Here is a 19,314-nt window from a genome sequence, read left to right on the forward strand (position 1 = left end):
TCAAATTATCAGTAAATTATTATAAGGAGTGCAACAACAGCAACAGACTGCCACGGCCATAGAGTCTTTTCCAAATGGGCCCATGGGTGGCGCCATATTAAATCTTATGCTGCAATCCAGCTGTGCTGAGTGGGATTCCTCCAGTACTTTACAACAGTAGGAGTTTAATTGGGCAGCAAGGAATTTACATAGAAAATACATTAGCCGCACACTGCTTTCTTGGACCAGGCTCCGACAAGGGTGACAAATGTGAAGGGTTTCTTGGGCGAATGCAGTTCAAAGCATTGATTGATATTTTTTAAAAATAATGAAGATGTTGCCAACTAAAGCTATCATGGAGACATTTTGCTAACGGGAACGTGAGCATTGCCAAGAGGTAATGATAAAATGGTAGCAATTAAAGAGCCACTGCACGATCTCGTAAAAGTGCGGAAAAAAACACACAGCAATAAGATTGATTTGGCAGAAATTTAGAGAGAATAAAAGGCAAACGACAATGCTACACAGGCTGCTTACTATTGAGAGATTCTGAATATGCCCAAAGCTGAAAAGACGGTATGAGTTATATCCTAATTTTATTCATTGGTCTAACCCTTTCACTGCCAACACCCAGACAGATATTCAGCAAATTGCTTATTGTTAGTATTCATGTAACCCGACTAATAATTCTGCAATAAAAATATCTAGATAAATGCTGTGCAATATGAATGCACTCAAATAGCTATCAGAGCTGGTCCAATTGGAAAGCCTTTGACTCGAAAGGTATGATCCGATAATCCTGCCGATGCATTCATGGGTTACATTTTGTGAGACTGAAACCATGTTGTGGAACTTCACTTGATGGAAATGTGTATCAAGCATTGAAGTCAATTTACCCCATTCATGGTGTTACTGATTTTCCAGTCTTTAATTATGAATAGATGGAGCTTACGTCACCACATCCCACATTTATCCTGTTGTTGCTCTTTCATGTTTATTCTTCAATTAGTAAGCTAAAACATCAGGACCATGTGCACAGGATTGACATCTGACTTGTAGCTGGTTGATAACACTCACAAGACAGCTGTGATTGATATGGAGGTTGATAGGCTGAACATCAACATAGCTTCCCTACAAGAGACCAAAGTCGCCAAGAGCGAAGAAAAACATTAAATAAAAACAGAATTACCTGGAAAAACTCAGCAGGTCTGGCAGCATCGGCGGAGAAGAAAAGAGTTGACATTTCGAGTCCTCATGACCCTTCAGCAGTTGTTTTGGATTTCCAGCATCCACAGTAGTTTTTGTTTTTAAAAACATTAAATGTTCATCTGGCAGGGGAGAAGCTCAGAGGAACCGCATGAGCAGGGTGTAAGCTTCACTGTAAGGAACTCGCTATTCTCGATGATAGAACCCCCTACAAATAGTTCATAGCATCTTCTTTCCATCTGCCTCTCAACTCAAACAAGGCCAGTTAACCTCATGCGTCTCTATGCTCCAAAGCTATGCTCCACTACAGAGGCAAAAGACCAGTTCTATAAGGAGCTTGACACTGCTATTAGCAGAATTCCAGAACATCTTACCAGGGGATTTCAATGCAAGACTGGGCGCGGAACATGTGGCATAGCCATCCTGCCTCAGTCAGACATCATGGCCTGGGAAAGATAAATGAGAATGGACGGACACTACTTGAGCTTTGCTGCTACTTTGAGCTTTGTGTAACTTTCAGAACAAACCGTGCCAGAGGGTGTCCTGGAGACATCCAAGATCAGGGCATTGGGACCAGCTGGATCTGATCAGCATCAGACATGACTCTCTGAGCAGTATTCTCAACACGTGCAGCTACTACAGTGCTGACTGTGATACTGCTCTCTCTCTGGCCTGGACCAGGGCAACAATGCAACCCTTGAAGTTTTTCAATCAAAACAGAGTGGCCGTTCTCTTATCAACATCAGCCATACTGTCTAGCCAGATAAAACTAACAGTCCCTCAACTCGATTGAACAGGTGTTTGCTCTGGCACAGAGTGCAGAGCAAAATGCAACAGACTTCGAGGTGACATCTCAACCATACGGTCAACATATGGGAAGCAAGAGCAGAAAAATGCAGACTGGTTCGAGGCTAACATCATGGTGATGGAATCTGTCATTGAAGCCAAGCACTCCGCTCTCATTCATTATAAGAGAGGTCCGAGTGAGAAGACTGAATGCACTAAGAGCTGCTTGAAATAAAGTCCAACAAACTGCTAGGTGGTGCACCGATAACTACTGGTTAGAACTTTGCCAGAATATCCAGATGTCCTTCGACACAGAGAATGTTAGGGGCATGTTTGATGGGCTCAAAAAGGCAACATGTCCATCAGCAAAGAAAACAGCCCCATTGAAAACAAAGGGGAGGTCATCACCGACTGCAATAAACAGTTGGAGAGATGGATGGAACACTAACTTGAGCTGTATTTTCCGGAGGACATGGTCACCAAGGAAGCTCTGAACACTATAGAAAGCCTGCCTGTCATGCCAGAGTTGGATATCGAACCCACAGTGGAGAAGCTTAGCAAAGCTATTGACTCGATTGCCATGGGCAAGGATCCAGGTGCCGATGCCTGAACTCAAGCACATGAAAGCAGCACTCTTGCACAACACCTGCACAAATTTCTCTGACTCTGCTGGAGGGAGGGGGCAGTGTCCCGGGATATGCACGATGCAGAAGGTAGTGACCCTGTACAACAATAAAGGTGACCACAGCGATTGCAAAAACTATTGAGGCATCGCCCTGCCGAGCTTTGTGGGAAACTTTGCCCATGTTACCCTTGTCAGACTGCAGATCCTGACTGAATGTACCTACCCCAAATTCCAGTTTGTTTTCAGAACTGGAAGGTCTATAATTGACATAGCTGCATGTGAAATGACATGAACAAAGGAGACCACTGTATATATTTTTTTATTCATTCATGGGATATGGGTGTCGCCATCCCTAATTGCCCTTGTTCAGAGGGCATTTAAAATTCAACCTCTGGAGTCACATGTGGGCCAGCAGATTTCCTTCCCTAATGGGTATCAGTGAGCCAGATGGGCTTTTATAACAATCGGCAATGTTTCACAGTCACCATTAGACATTTGAACCCAGATCCCCGGAGATTACTGGGATTCTGGATTACCAGTCCAGTGATAAGTTCACTATGCCACTGCCATATATTGCCTTCATCAATTTCACCAAGGCTTTCAACCATGTGAGCAGAGGCGGTTTATTTAAGCTACTGGAGAAAATTGCCTGCCCACCAAAGCCGCTCAATGTAATCTCCTCTTTCCGTTACAAATGGTAAGGTCAGCTGTGATGGGGCAGCATTGGAACCCTTTGAGATCAACAGTGGGATCAAACAGGGCTATGTTCCGGTACCATTACTTTTTGGCATATTCTTCTTTTTGTTGCTGTTATATGCTTTCAGGTCATCTACAGAGGGTGTCTACTTAGATACTGATGGAAAACTCTTCAGCCTTGTTGGCCTGAGATCCAAAACATAGAGCTCTATGCTGATGATGTCGCACTAACATTCCAGAGCAAGGTACACCTGCAGTGGCAAATGGACAGACTCTCACATGCTTGTAAAAGTTTGGTTTGACTATCAGCATCAGGAAGACAAATGTCATGGTCTAGGATGTTGCCATATCACCATCTATCAGCATTGACAATGTGATGCTGGAGGCTGTTGATAGCTTCACATATCTAGGCTCCACAATCACCAGCAATCCGTTACTTGATGCTGAAATTAACACATGCATTGCAAAAGCTACAGCTGTTATGTCCAAGCTGAATAAGAGATTGTGGAACAACAGCAACCTGATTGAGAACACCAAACTGTGAGTCTACCAAGTTTGCATCCTCAGCACATCCTTGACATTGGTGTGACCTAGACAACATATGCTAGGCAGGAGAAAAGGCTGAACAGCTTCCACCTTTGTTGTCTCAGACGTATCCTCAGCATCTCTTGGCAGGACAAGCTCACCAACTCAGAGGCCCTGGATCATGCTAATTCCATCAGCACTCACTATTGCTAAGCCAATGACCACTGTGCTGGGTCAGCCACATTCATCAGATGGATGACGGCCATATACCCAAAGACCTTCAGTACAATGAATTTTTCAGTGGGTCATGACCTGGGCATCCATACCTCTGCCACAAGGCACCTACAAGTAAGATATGAAGATGGTGGACATTGGCATTCACAGCTGGCAGACAGTTGCTGATGGCCATAACCTCTGGAGGCTGCCTGTCTGGAAGGACATTGCAAGGGGCGAGCAGGAATAAAAAAAAACTCAGCTGGCCGAGAAAAGGCCCAGAGAAAATCATACAATTTATCAGCCCACTGTCCTCCTCTGCAGTAAATGCAGCAGAATGATTGCCAGAGTGACGCTCCTAAGTCACACTCGGTGATGCTTTGTACAGAGTTGACCACAATGCAAACCATAGTTTTATGAAATGGAAGGCTGCCAGCGCTGCTCTTTCATATTTATTATCAGGTGCTTTCTGAAGTTCAAGTTTCCTTTTCCCCACATCAGCATACAGTTTTTTTAACTTGGTGGCATAACTTTGCATCATGAGTTCTCACATATCATTGTTTTGTACAGACCCTTTTAAATATTCTGTTTATCACTATTTTCACTCCAGTCTCATGTACCTTAAAGATCCCTCTAGATGTTGTATTAAATGATTCACTGTGATGGAGTGGTTTAGGCATTGGTAACTTTAATCTAAGTCAGAGTAGTGGGCTAACATTTTCCCCTGCAAATTGTAACGATAAAGGTACTACATGTAAAAGTTTAGCTAGGCCCAATCTATTTCCTGGTGGGTATGGTCCTAGAGCGTGGTCTGGATTTTTGGTTCCCGTTGGGACTGGGATTAGAGGTGGGCAGGATCTAAAAATAGCCCCACTGGCCAGTGTGCCAGTTCCCCAGCTCCATCCTGCCTCCAGGCAATTTTTGCAGAGCTACCTACCCACATGTGGCGGACAGCCAATTAAGCTCATTAAGAGAAACTTGAGGCCAATTAAAGGATGCCAACTAGGATTTTCCAGTCAGCCTCCAGGTTCCTGCAGGCAGCAGATCCAGTTGGTGCCTGGAGGTTGCCTTCTGATGGCAGGCTGGGGACCAGGGATCCAGGCAGGCCCATAGGCCTTTCCTGCCTACCCAGGTTCAGGAGCAGCCATAGACTGCCCTGTAGAGGATTCCTGCTCTCCATCCCCAACCACAGTGGTGGCCTGGCTGCAAAATACATTTCTTAATATAGATTTGAAAAAGTTGGCTAGAGAGGGCACCTCTACCTTAAAGCACCCTCACTGTTACCTTTTATCACAGCCTGCTACTTCATTCAAGCTGGAAGACCTCTGATTGGCACTCTAAGTTTGAGATCCTGCCCACCCTCCTTAATTAGATGCTGAACATGTCTCCATGTCAATTAAGAGGGAGCCTCTGTGAATATCACATTTAGTGATATTCCCTGCCCGCACCCGGCCCCACCCCTGCCCCTAGGGGTGGCAGGTTCAGTATCCGGAAACTGTGCGGACCTCTGTTTCCCGCCTCCAGATAGAAAATCCTGCCCCATTTACCTGTTCACATTTGACACCGATTTGTATTTTCACTCAAAGCCCACAGGATGACTGTCGAAATGGTAAGTTGCCAGGCTGGTGTTACAGGGTGTAATTGATCTTGAGTTTGGAACTGAGAGATATTGTTGGTCTAAAGTAGAAAGAGGTCCACTCACGATCTAATCTGTCATGGATGTGTTTGGTGCTGACACTGGATGAGTGGGATGGGAACAGTTCCATTCTTCAGTGCTTACACCTCTTGTGCTTCTGTTTGAATGTTCCCTTAAGGAAAAATACATGAGCGGGAAAACACTACTGAGTTTTCATTCCAGCACAAGGGAATGGGCTCAAATGCATTGTAGTATAAAGCACATTTTGGGTACTATTATATAAGAACATATGATCTGGGGCAGGAGTAGAACATATGGCTCCTCGAGCCTTGTCCGCCATTCAATACAATCAGGGCTGATCTTCTGTCTCAACTCCCCAGTCCTCAGCTGGCTTTGGCTTATTTAACTTATTATAACTATTGTGAAGAAAGTGAAATTGATGGAGTGACTAGCCATAATTTTAACTCATTTTACAACAGCTGAAGGCACTTAAAATGACCATAGTCCTTTTTTGTTTACATAAATTATTGCTACAGTTACTTTTCCTTTATGGGTTAAGAAGTGGCATTTTTTAAGCACATCATGGAAGTTATTAGAACCACGATGAAATAGGATATGGTTATAAATGGCAAGGAAACTTTGAAATGCCTAATTCATCAATATTTTGGGGGTCATGGAATTGATTATTTTATTTGCACGATTAGGAGAATTAAAGCTTTGATTCTTGTATTACAGAGGTACATTAAATATAAATAGAAATCAGCCTCATATTACTCTTGTAATAGCACAGTGTGTACCTTCGCTTTTGTTGTCACAAAGTCACTGTCTTTGTGTTGGTATAAAGAGAACTTGCAACAGACAATCCTATGGTTAGCATCCACGCTAGGATCTGCAGAATTTTCATTCCTTTGTCAGTATCAATATGCGAGTGTATACCTTGCTCTTCTACTTCTGCTTTCAGCCGGTTGTTGTACATCGATAGATCAACAGTAACATCATGAAGTGGTGCCATATTGTGCAGGATGTGATGGGCAACAACATGTTTGAAGATCTCCCCTCTTTCTGTGACATTGAAATATCAGTTGCTCTTTTTTTTGTTGGCCCATTATTCCTTAGTTGGCAGTGAAGTTCTAACGCTATCATGATGAGCCATGAAAAATATGCATTTTCATGTATACAGCACCTTGCACCTCAGGATGTCCCCAAGGGCTTCACAGCCAACCAAGTACAATATTTAAGTGTGGTCACTGTACTAACATGGGCAAAATGCATCAGCCAATTCCCACACAACAAGATCTTGTAAACTGCAGTAAGATAAATTGGTAGCCGAGGAGACAGACGAGGCCTCAGTTTAACATCTCATCCAAAAGGTGGCACCTCCAAAAGCGGAGTGCTCCCTCATTACTGCACTGAAGAGCCGGTGAGGAACACAGACAATTATTATCTTAATTAACTTATTTCATTGGTTAATTATCATTCCATAAACCTCCTGCTTGGATCCAGTTTACCAAGGATACATGAATGTTACCAGGGAGATTGCCACACAAAGTCAGAATGGTATTTTTGTTATCTCAAACTGCATGTTGATTCATAGGCCAGAATTATACCTTCTGCGTGTGGGCATGTGCCTGACACACTGGAACATAAAATGATGCACGAAAACGTCAGGTGTGCGTCCTGACGTCACTGCGCACTCGTGCAATAATTCATTCGGTGAGCGCGTGCCAGAGTCGGCTGCGTGTCCCCCGATAATTGAAAGGCCTATTAAGGCCATTAAGGACCTAATTAAATTGAAATTTACGCTGCCTGTCCAACCCAACGGTTGGCGGGCAGACAAAAAGGCCGCCTTTCCATTTTTTTAGAAAATCTCATTCATGAGCGGGATGATGTTTCCTAAAGCTAATACTAATTAAACTAAAACCTTTATTTTGACATTAAAAACATGTCCCATCTCATGTGAGACAGTCACATGAGGGACATGTTTCATTCAATTTTTATTGTCGTTATTAATTATTTTAAAAAGTGCTACAATCTCCCTGAGGCAGCTCTGCGCCTCAGGGAGATTGAAGCGCTCTTTCGTGCGCATGCACAAACTGTGCGCTAGACTCGACTCTCCCTTCTCCCCCTGCACGCACAGGCGCTACCACTCGCGATCCATGCAGGGCGGGCCTTAATTGGCCCAGCCACGTAAAATGGCAGTGCGGAGCCGATCGTGGGCGGAGGTTGACTTCCTGACCGCTCCTGCCGAGCCCGCCCGCCAACATTAAAATTCTGGCCATAGAATGAAAGTTCTTGTGGTTATACAGGTGGACACAGGGGTTGCAGCCCTCGGAAGAAAAGCAAAAGACCTTCATTTATATAGCACCTTTCATGACCACTGGACATTCCAAAGCACTTCATAGCAATTAAGTACTTTTGAAGTGAAGTCATTGTTGCAATATAGGAAACCAGAGTTGGGAGAGGAAATTTGAACTGTCAGTGGGTTTGCAGCTGGAATTCACTGGTTTCCATAAGAACGTAAGAACATAAGAAATAGGAACAGGAGTAGACCATTCAGCCCCTCGAGCCTGCTCCACCATTCAATAAGATCATGGCCGATGTTCTTGTGTTTCAATTTCCGCAATGCCATCTAACCCTGATAACTTTTGATTCCATTGGCTTCCGAACTGCCTCCAGTGATTTTAAGTGGCTGGCCTCATCAAGCTTTCACTAATCCACTTCTCAACCGGAATGGGTGAGAAGCGTCTGCCACTGTATGGAAAATCAAATAACTCTTGGCTGCTGACCATACCTCGGGTAAGTTTGATGCCCAGTTCACCATTAAATGATGGCACACAGCATGATGCAGTTTGGTGTAGTACCAGACTTACTATTTGCCCTGCTAAGATTGTGGTAACTAGAGACAGATATCAGCCACCAATTTAAGGCTTCAAAATTATAAATACAACATGTACCTGCGTATGCTTTATTTTAGGATTATTTAAAAAGAACTGAACATTACATTGCTATTAATAAATACCCTGGGAACCCCACCCCCACCTCTCCCTGCTCCTGAGAAAGTTCTGTGCAACTTAAAAGAAACAAATTTACATTGCAGAGCCAAACTTCCCTCCCACACTTACTTGGTTATTGGCACAAAATGTATTCTCAGGAGTGTGATAGTTATGTAGGATGACAGGGCTGCAGTTTGCTCCATGGTTTATTGTCCCTAACTTAGGCTTTTTTTTTTTGCTGTGCAATTTGCACAGGTTGGTGGTTGACTTACTGGAGATGTGAACCTTTGATTCTTTTACCCCCTTGCTCCCTTCAGTCTCCGTTGTCATCGGGAAGGATAGTTTGGAGTTACCTCGAAGCTACTCACGGTTGGTGGCCTCAGACCTGGACTAATTCAGGGCAGCGATGTTTAATTAAACTGCAGTCCAGTTGTTTCCCTGGTAAAATGAGTGTGGGAAGGGAATGTGTGTCAAAAGAGACATGCTCCTCGCTGTGTGTGCTTATTGTCATACCAGGCCTAATATATTGTGGGAATTCCCAGAGCTCAAATGATAAGAGTATTAAAAATGCCACATAAAAGAAGCACTCCAACAGTACAGGTTACTGTAGCTCTGAATTGCATTAGCCTGTCCCATTTATTTTGTTTTCGCTGTATTCAGTGTGGCGTAAGTGCATTAGGCTCTTTTCATTCTGCGAGAGAGCATTTATTGTTCACCTGAAATTAAGTGTTGTGTTATTTTCTCTTTGGTTTGGAGTCTTAAGTTTGGACTTGCACCTAAAAAGAAAATAGAATTATTGGTAAAAGAACATAAAGTACAGTTGACAGCTTTTGTTCCAATGGAACTCAAAGATCTTATGAAAGCTGACAGCATAGGTGCAGAGTTTCTCAGTGGCCATAATTGCTTTTGTTTCATTTACTTGAAAATTCAGTTTGACTTTACTGCACTCTAAGTAAGTTAATTAAGGCTGAAATGTCCTCACTTTTTAAAACTGCAGAACAGCTTTTTGCCATAGATTTAATATAGATTATAGCACATAAGGAATTGTTTATTACTTATCAGAGGAACGTTCTCAAATACTCAGCTTGGCTGGATGACAGAGAAGATTACACAATAGTTCTGTCAGAAAACAAGAACTGATTGTCAGTGAAGAAATCGTTCAGATTGTCAATCTGTGCCTCAGTTCTTCACATATTTTTGATCATGGTTGCATAGAATGTTTGCAGCTAGCAGGACTGAATATATTGAAATTAATTCTTAGTAAATTAGTAATATTTTTGGAATTAATTGTTAAATACAGACACTGTGAATTTAGCCATTTTTGGTTAACTGTCAGATTGTATAGAATATGTCAGTGGCCACTAGAAATACCCTATCATTGTTCACCTTCTCATAACCCTTCATTATCTCAAAGACCTCAGGTCACCCTTTGCCTTCTGAACTCTGGTTTTTTTTTGTTTAAGTTTCATAACCTCTTAAGTCTTTCTTTATAAACTTTAATCTCAAGTCTGGTAACATCCTAATAAATCCACACTGCATCTTTTCGTGACTTATAGATTCTCCCTAAATGTCTACAACCTTGCTCTGCATTCTAGTTGCTGAGAGCTGAGGACTTTAATTGAGTTCAACATTATTTCTTTGCTGTTGTATCCTATACCTTTAGATACAAAACCAGGGATTCCATTTTCCCTTTTCTAAACCTCACTATTTGTTTTGCCACCTTTAATGTATATCAAGATTCCTCTGCTCTTTTATTCCATTCAAAATCTTACCATTTGAAGTTTGATTTCTTTCTCTGTCCCAAAATGTCCCACATCATATCTTTCCACAATGAACATCTACCATCTGTCTGCCCATCTTGCCAGTGTACGTCACAATATGCAATTACCCGCCATACCTCCATTTGGTGTCATTGGCATGTTTTGATACTATTCACTCAATTTCAAAGTCCTGGTCACTTATATGTAGTTATAGTAAATTAATGTGGATAAACAGAGACTGCTGTGGAAAACCATTCATGCCCACTAGGAATTGCAATTGAGATTGCCTAAACCCTTATATCTGCAGGGAAAGGATACTTTTAGCCCATTACTCTGGAGTGGACTTAGACTCTAACATGAAATGAAAGTGTGCCAATCCACTCAACACTCAGTTTCTATGAAGAAATCTACCTGAAGATCGAAACAGATGGCAAAGAATACTCTGTTAAGGGTTGGGCTTCATTATTACACGTATGATTTGTGTTCATGTCTAGACCTCACTTTCCAGAAATAGATTGAACCTCTGTCAAACAAAAACTTTTCATATGAGTTAATGTCTCCAGGTTTAATCGCTAATCTATAATCAGGCCATGCTGATCACTGGAGAATTACTCACAATATACTGCAGCACTTTTTGAAAAGCAGTGTTCTGAGTCTTTAATGAACTCTGCTCAGTGATTTGTATAGTCCAACATGTGAGTATACTCATACAGTATATGAACAATTTGAGACATGATGAACTGCATCATGCTTGGGAGGAACAGGCATCATTGGACCTATGTTTCCCAAATTTCTCCCAGTTGGGGTTTTCTTCACCTCATGTCTAGGTCTGTTGTAATTGATAGAGATTAATTGCAATGATTAATTACCTGCTCCATTATGTTGTATAATTCAGCTACCAGTATGGTAAATGGCAAACTAGATTGACGTTGGCCTTTTTTCATCTAAGTATGCTTATTTATTCATAATGTACCATCTGCTCTCTTCACAGAGAACACCCTTATTCTGTAACCAAAATGGACCAGCATTATTTGCCAGACATCCATCAATACCCAGTTGAACTAATCACCAGCATAGATACTGAAGGAGGTAATAGTGAGAAGGAAACATAACAAGCAGAGAGCACCTCTACAAGGAAGGGATAACAGTGACTGTGAGGGTCCATTTGGTACAATGCAAAGGTCTAGGATGTTGTGTATATCTACTGAGTCTTATGGAAATACAATCTTAATGGGTCTGCCTTGAAACAGAGGCTGGTATAGCAGAGTGACATTGAGAAATTACTTACCTTCTTGCGAATGGCAGAGAGTGGTGATCTGGGTAGTGAGAAGCCTAGCTGTCTTGTTTATGTTTTGGGGATTGATAACATTAGTGACATCGACAGTAGAGACTTTAATTAGTCAGATCCTGGATAAAGTAAGATGATCATTCATGAATACTCCGACTACTGCTTCAAAGGATTTGGGGTTCAAACTCAAATGTGGCTGGCCTCAACACTCATGGAGATCAGTTGCAGTCAACAGTGAGGCAAGGAATTTAAAAGAGGGAATCAGAAAGGACAGTGGACAAGGTGAGGAGATGCTCTCTAGTTATGACATAGATTGAGTAGCACAAAACAGCTGGTTGAGACTCTTATCAGGGACATTACTGTGCCATCACCTAACCATACAGAACTTCAGAAAGCATGTAATGAATGCACAATGACTCACTGACTCTACTGCAGCTCGATTAAAGTTTGATAGCCCTGAAGCAAGCTATTTGACATTGCATCTGCTCACTTGTGTTACTCCAACAATGGGAGAACATAGTGGTAGGTCACATGCAGACCTAGCATAGTGCAGTTTGCAAAGTAAATCGTGCTGATACCAGTGATGCCCTCATCCCAAGAGTGAATTTAAAAAAGTAATGTGACAACCAATTTGCATACAAATAGGCCATGAGATAAATGACCAGACAATCTGTTTTAGTGATGTTGGTTGAAGTATAAATATTGATCAGGTTGGTAGGAGAAATTCCCTGCTTGGCTTCGAATAATACCATGAAATCTTTTTCATCCAGCTGAAAGAGCAGACAACATTTTAACACATTATCCAAAAAACAGCATCAACTTTAGTACTGCACTAGCGTTTAAGCCTAGAATGTGCTCAAGTCTCTGGGGTCTTGAACTCACAACTTCTGTTTCAGCAGCAAGAGTGCTAGTGACTGATCCAAGAACTATTGGGTGGGCCTACTGGCAATGAACCAGGCACGGGATCAGGACAAGACTTAAAATAATTCTAGCCTAGATTATCATACAAAGTCCTCATCATTAACAGCTGGGGACTGGTGTTAAATCATTCCAGTGAGAAAGAAAGACTAAGGGGAAGGACGCACCATCCGCGGCTCACTAAGGAAGATAAAGATAGTATCAAATTGAAAGAAAAAGAAAAAGATGAGTGACAGGTCAGAAGATTGGAGAGAATATAAAGAAAGCAAAGAATGACTAAAAGATTAATAAGTAGGGAGAGCTTAGAGTATGAGAGAAAGCTAGCTAGAAATATAAAAACAGATGGTAAGCATTTCTACAGGTATTTAAAAAACGAAGAGTAAGCAAAGTGAGCGTTAGTCCTCTGGAGAGTGAGAATGGGGAATTAATAAGGAAAATAAGGAAATAGTGGATGAATTGAATGGATATTTTGCGCCTGTCTACACGGTAGATGACACAAATGTTATGTCTGTCATGTCCCTAAGGCATGAAAGAGATCATAAACTGTTTAAATCAAACCTTACCTTTTTACTTATTTAAGAAGTGGACTTTGTTGAACCAAAAGATAGCTGCTACAGGTCACGTGATTCACAAGTTGGCTACAGTTCCTGGAAATTTCCAGCAGCAGCTGCATGACAAAAGTTCAACTCTCATCCTGGTGGAATCTCACACTTCTCATTGTGAGGATACATTACAATCAACGAAAACAGGGACCAGCAGATGATCTGTCTCCATGGCCTAGTTCTATAGCAAAGGGAGAGCTTTGAAACTCATTATACCTGCAGGGCGCTAATAGCCACCACTTATCTCCTGAGATGAATAATGGATTTTGATCAGAGGCATAGAAACTGTTTATTAGTCTGCAACTGACTCATTAATGGGCAACATCACATGACCTGGACTTCTGGACTTTGGAAAGTTTTAATATTACATTTCTAGACTCACAACTCAGTTTGCTGTTTAACCTCCAGCTTGCAAACACCACAGCAGGACTCCAGGCTGACCAACAGCCTGCATCCAAGCCGAAGTCTCTTCTCTGGAAGCTTCCTGCCATCGCCTGCTGAACAGACCAAATCTCTGTATGCTAACCTCATCTCACTGCATCACCATCAACTTTAAAGGAATTCTGCAACTCATGCTTCAGCTAGCTGAACCCGCCTGAACTAGAGGGTTTGGGGAAACACGCCACAGCCTATTTCAAAAATTAAAACACCTCTGCTTACAGACAGATGTGCAGAAAAAGAAAGGAGTTCAGTTTTTCCTCTCTCCCCTGCCCGTAACAAATCCCAGAAATAATTGTGAATCAGGAGGTGAAAGGGAGGGAGGAACTTAAAACAATTACAATCACCAGGGAAAGGGTACTAAGAAAATTATTGGAACTAAAAGCTGACAAGGATTCATTCTAGAGCCTTAAAAGAAGTGGCTGCTGACTTAATAGATGCATTAGTTTTAATTCCTTAAGTTCTGGAAAGGTACCATCAGATTGGAAAATAGCGAATGTGACTCCTCTATTCAAGAAAGGAGGGAGACAGAAAGTACAAAACTACAGGCAATTTTAGCCTAACATCTGTTGTAGGGAAATTGCTGGAAGCTATTATTAGGGAGATTATAGCGGGGCACTTAGAAAATTCCAATGAAATCAGGCAAAGTCAACATGAGTTTGTGAAAAGGAAATCATGCTTGACTAATTTATCAGAGTTCTTTGAGGAGGTGACAAGCAACATGGTTAAAGGGGGACCTCTGGATGTGCTGTGCTTAGATTTCCAAAAGGCATCTGACAAGGTGCTACATCAAAGGTTACTACGCAAAAGAAGAACTCATGATGTAGGGGATAACATATTACTATGGATAGAGGATTGGCTAGTGAACAGGAAGCATTGGCACATATGGGTCACTTTCGGGTTGGCAAGATGTGACAAGTGGAGTGCCACAGGGATCAGTGCTGGGGCCTCAACTATTTACAATTTATATCAATGACTTGGATAAGGGGACTGAATGTATGGTTGCTAAATTTGCTAATGGCACAATGATAGGTAGGAAAATAAGTTGTGAATAGGACATAAGGAGGCTACAAAGGGATATAAATAGGTTAAGTGAGTGGGCAAACATATGGCAGATGGAGTTTAATGTGGGAAAATGTGAAGTTGCGCACTTTGGCAGGAAAAATAGAAAAGTAGCATATTATTTAAATAGAGAGATTGCAGAACTCTGAGGTACAGAGGAATCTGGGTGTCCTGGTACATGCATCAGGAACAGTTAGCATGCAGGCACAGCAAGTGATTAGGAACACAATGGAATGTTGTCATTTATTGTAAGGGGAATGGAATATAAAAGCAGGGATGTTTTACTATAGTTGTACAGGGGGTTAGTGAGACCACATCTAGAGTGCAGTGTACAGTTTTGGTCTCCTTATTTAAGAAAATATATAAATGTGTTAGAAGCAGTTCAGAGAAGGTTCACTCGATTGATACCTGGGATGCGGGGGTTATCTTGTGAGGAAAGGTTGGACAGGCTGGGCCTGTATCCATTGGAGTTTAGAAGATTGAGAGATGATCTTACTGAAACATAGGCCAGGATTTTCCCCTCGGCGATTTGGGGGCGGGGCCCGCTTGCTGAGGGGAAAATGACGCGGGATGACGTCAGGAGGAATCCCCGATGTTGGGAGGAATCCCCGACGTCATCCCAGCCCCTTTAAATTTTTAGGAAGGCGGGCGGACAGTGAAAACAGCTGTCCGCCCGCCGACCTGTCAATGGCCAATTGAGGCCATTGACAGGCTAATTAAAGACCTGCCCGGCCAACCTTAAGGCTGGCGGGCAGGCCAGGAGCCCCAGCGGGCTTCTGATTGTTCATGAAACTTCATCCACTGGCGGGATGAAGTTTCATGTCCGTTTTGTAAAAAAGTTATAAAGTTTATGTGTTTTTTATTAACATGTCCCATCTCATGTGACATTGTCACATGAGGGGGACATGTTAATAATTTTTTAATTTTTGTATTTTTAAAGTTTTTTGGACAGTCATTGGCTCCCTGAGACGGTACTTTGTCTTTGATAGATGGGGAATCCCTCCTTCCCTGCACAGGAAGCACATAGCGCTTCCCGTTGGGGATGCCACTGGGTGGGCCTTAATTGGCCCACCCACTCAAAATGGCGGCGGGCCCCGTTTCAGTGGTGGGGGTTGGCTGTCCGCCTGTCGCCGAACCAGTGGGGCCCGCCCGCCATCCGAGGGCAAGATTCTGCCCATAAGATCTTGAGGGGACTTGTGGGGAGACAAGAACTAGGGGACACAGTTTAAAAATAAAGGGTCACCCATTTAAGATGGAGATGAGCAGAAATTTTTTCTGTCATAGGATCGTGAATTTTTGGAACTCTCTTCCCCAGAGAGTGATGGAGGCAAGGTCATCGAATATTTTCAAGGCTGAGGTGGATAGATTCTTGACTAACAAGGGTATCAAAGGTTATGGGGGTAGGCAGAATGTGGAGTTGAGGCCACAATCAGATCAGCTATGATGCTATTGAATGGCGAAGCATGCTTGTGGGGCTGGAAGGCCTACTCCTTCTCCTAATTGGTATGTAAATTTGGAGGAGCTGTCTTGTTAACTAGTAAAGGCATTTGTATTGACGATCATTATCCAATAGCCCAGATTCTGCGATCACTATCCCACTAGTACGTCCTGTCCCACCGGCAGGATAGACCCACCAGGAGTCAGGACACAGTGGTATGCTGTCAGCTGTATTTGGATCTGGCAGTCCTTCATGTTTACTCTAAAACCATACCATGGCTTCAGGTCAAACAAGGACTCCAGCTGATTACCACTTACTGTTCATTAACTATTGAACAACATTTGGAGAAATCACTGAGAGACACAGGGTATAAAATATACTTTGGATACAGGGCTTCATTGCATTGCACACTGCTTAGTAATACCACTGCTGACAAAGCTGGTGGAGTCCTGAAAGGCCTAACTTTTGTTTTTCTTTATTCTTTCAGGGGATGTAGGCTTCGCTGGCAACTGTTGCCCATCCCTAACTGCCCTTGAACTGAGTGAACCACATTGCTGTGGGTCTGGAGTCTGGAGACCAGGGAAGGATGTCAGTTGCCTAAAAGGATCTTAGTGAACCAGATGGGTTTTTACAATAATCGATGTTAGTTTCATGGTCACCATTACTGAGATGAGCACAACATCCAGGCTGAAGTGCTGAAGGCGGATTTTGCTGGGACCGTGATTGCCATTATGTTGGCTTATCACCAGGAATGTTAGCCTTGATTTTTGGCAATTAATCACCACAATTAGTCGAACAATTGATCACTGTCACCTTCTTAAGGGTAATTAGGGATAGGCAATAAATGTTGGCTTAGCCAGTGACGTCCACATCCTGTGAACAAATAAAAAAATGCCATTAGTCCTGGGAACGTTTACATAATCAACATCAGAGGAAAAAACAAATGTTTACAAAATTACAGTAAAAAAAGTGAACAGATGGATCCAGGTTTATTGTCAGGGATTGTCAGTGATCTTGGGGTGTCAATGATCTGAAGCAGCATGAGAAACAAGATCAAATATGATGCTTAAGGAACAAAAAGGTAGCTCCCCCAACAGCTTAGTTTGTAAAAGTATTGCCTTGCAGATCATGAAGCTCCCAGGTGCCCTAGGTTCAAGCTCATGCCCTTTGAAAAATTTCAGCCTCGGGACTACGGTCAGAGGTGCATAGGCTGGTGGAATCTCCCAGGAGATGGTTCCTGAGCTGATAGACCCAATCAGCAGGCCAGTAGAACTCAACAGGCAGCAGCCCCAACAGTCGCTAGTGAGGTGGTAGGGGACAACAAGGTTGCCTCAAGGTAGAAACGCCCTCGGGAGCCTGCTGAAGAATTAAATATAAGGAAGGTCAAAGGCTCTTAGGGCCATCAGAGTGGAGGTGAAACCCTCTAGGCCCAGGTTGCAGCCTTTGGATTCAAGCGGCTCAATGATAGGGCTTATGAGATGAGGGACTGTTGGTTGTCCAGCCTGCTGCCAAGAGGTCAACTCCCAGTTACTGCTGGCTTCCCAACTCAGCCCAGGTTTATCCAACAGCAGGAAAGTCCTGTCCACATCTGCACCTTGGCTCTAAGTGGATTCTTAATTGACACTAATTGCCTACCTGCTGTTGCCAGGCACTTGCCAAGTGTGTCCACCTCTGGCAAAAGCACTTGGAGGTGGGGACGTGAGGTGCAACTTTCAAAATTTTCTCCGTCCTTGCCTCCAAAACTGCCTCTGATGGGCTGTGAAGATTCCCCCTAAGTGTGCTGCACTGACTGATCTTGGCTAGGGCTGCATGATAGGTACTTGAGCTGCCTTCAGATGCCAGGCTGTAAAATCAGCCAAGATTCAAACTCATAATGAATATCTAGTTCCCACAATGTCCCAAACATTGATGCCCCCCAACCCCAAGTTCTTCCATTTATTGGTGCCCTCCCCCAGTTCCCCCATTTATTGGTACTCTTCCCCCAGTTCCCCCATATACTGCCTTCTCCCAGTTCTGTTATGTGCTGGTGTCCTCCCATATTTAGAGGAATCCTCCCTGCCTATTCCCATTTACCTATGCCTCCCTCCAGATTCCAGTGTGTTGCTTTGGTCAATAAACAGTACAAAAGAAGCAGTTTTTCTGTCTTTTCTCAAAGTGAGGAATTGGTACTCACACCAACACCACTATGTGTGGTGGTTATATATACAAAAGATAATGTCCGATTTTGGCCAGATCCTACAACTGTATCGACAGTTGACTTGAAAGAGTAGACATAGCAACTCAGGAGGGTAAATAGTGATGTGAATGTTGACCAAAAATTGTGAAAATAGGAAGTGAAGACCCTACACAAATTCTTTGTAGATGTAAACTGATTTTTTATACCTTCTATTTGAAAGGCCTTCCCACAAGCACTTGCATCACCAAATCTGCAGACAGAGGTGCACTTACCACACTTTTACAGAGGACTAATGCAGGCAGAGACTCCTGCTACAAAAGGAAACAGGCACAGGGCTCCTAATGGCACCGCTAAGATTTCATTCTTTTGTGCATTTAATATATCCAAAAGGCACAACTTGTCAAGAAAGGGAGCAATAGGCCTCTATGTTTTATCCAAAATGGACCTGTAGCTATCCTTGACTTATTTGTTATTGGGTTAAGGCGGTGGTCTTAATGCATTATTCCTTACATATATACTTAACAAATAACAGCATAAAGCGGTGTGAGTTTGGACAGATTTAAACTCGGAAGAAGCTAAGGGATCACACCTTCCGCAGAGCATGTTTTCAATCACACTTAGGGAAACAACAGCAACAGCAAATGAATTCTATCACTTCAGATTGGGCAAGGTTAAAATTACCTGAAGAAATTTTTTAAAAATGTTTTCAATGTACATGCTGGGGCTGACCAAAAAATACCTTCAGATCCTTGTTGCATTATTTTTACCTTTCAACTTACTTTTCGTGAACAAGACACTATTTTCAACTTGGCAAAAAATGTTCCTTTGTTTAAAAAAATGATAAAGGGGAAAAGACACTCACAAATGAATGTGTCTAAACTGCAATAGTAAAAGGTTTGCTTATTACTTCTGTTTACAAATGAAAATATTACAGGTTTCCCACTTATACCATAAAATTGCGGCATTTGAAAAT

The 19,314-nt window shown here is 42.6% G+C and overlaps 1 long non-coding RNA gene across 1 annotated transcript in view; it reads left to right on the forward strand.

The window, feature by feature from the left end:
* LOC144699541 (uncharacterized) overlaps window positions 1–16,709 on the forward strand; it is a 35,789-nt gene extending 19,080 nt beyond the window's left edge. Inside the window, exon 3 of the long non-coding RNA XR_013580564.1 lies at window positions 16,653–16,709. This is a non-coding gene — a long non-coding RNA (uncharacterized LOC144699541). The remainder of the gene's footprint in view (window positions 1–16,652) is intronic.
* The last annotated feature ends 2,605 nt before the right edge of the window (window positions 16,710–19,314 follow it).

Source organism: Cetorhinus maximus, chromosome 1 (assembly GCF_964194155.1).
Source record: "Cetorhinus maximus chromosome 1, sCetMax3.hap1.1, whole genome shotgun sequence".
Lineage (NCBI taxonomy): Eukaryota > Metazoa > Chordata > Chondrichthyes > Lamniformes > Cetorhinidae > Cetorhinus > Cetorhinus maximus.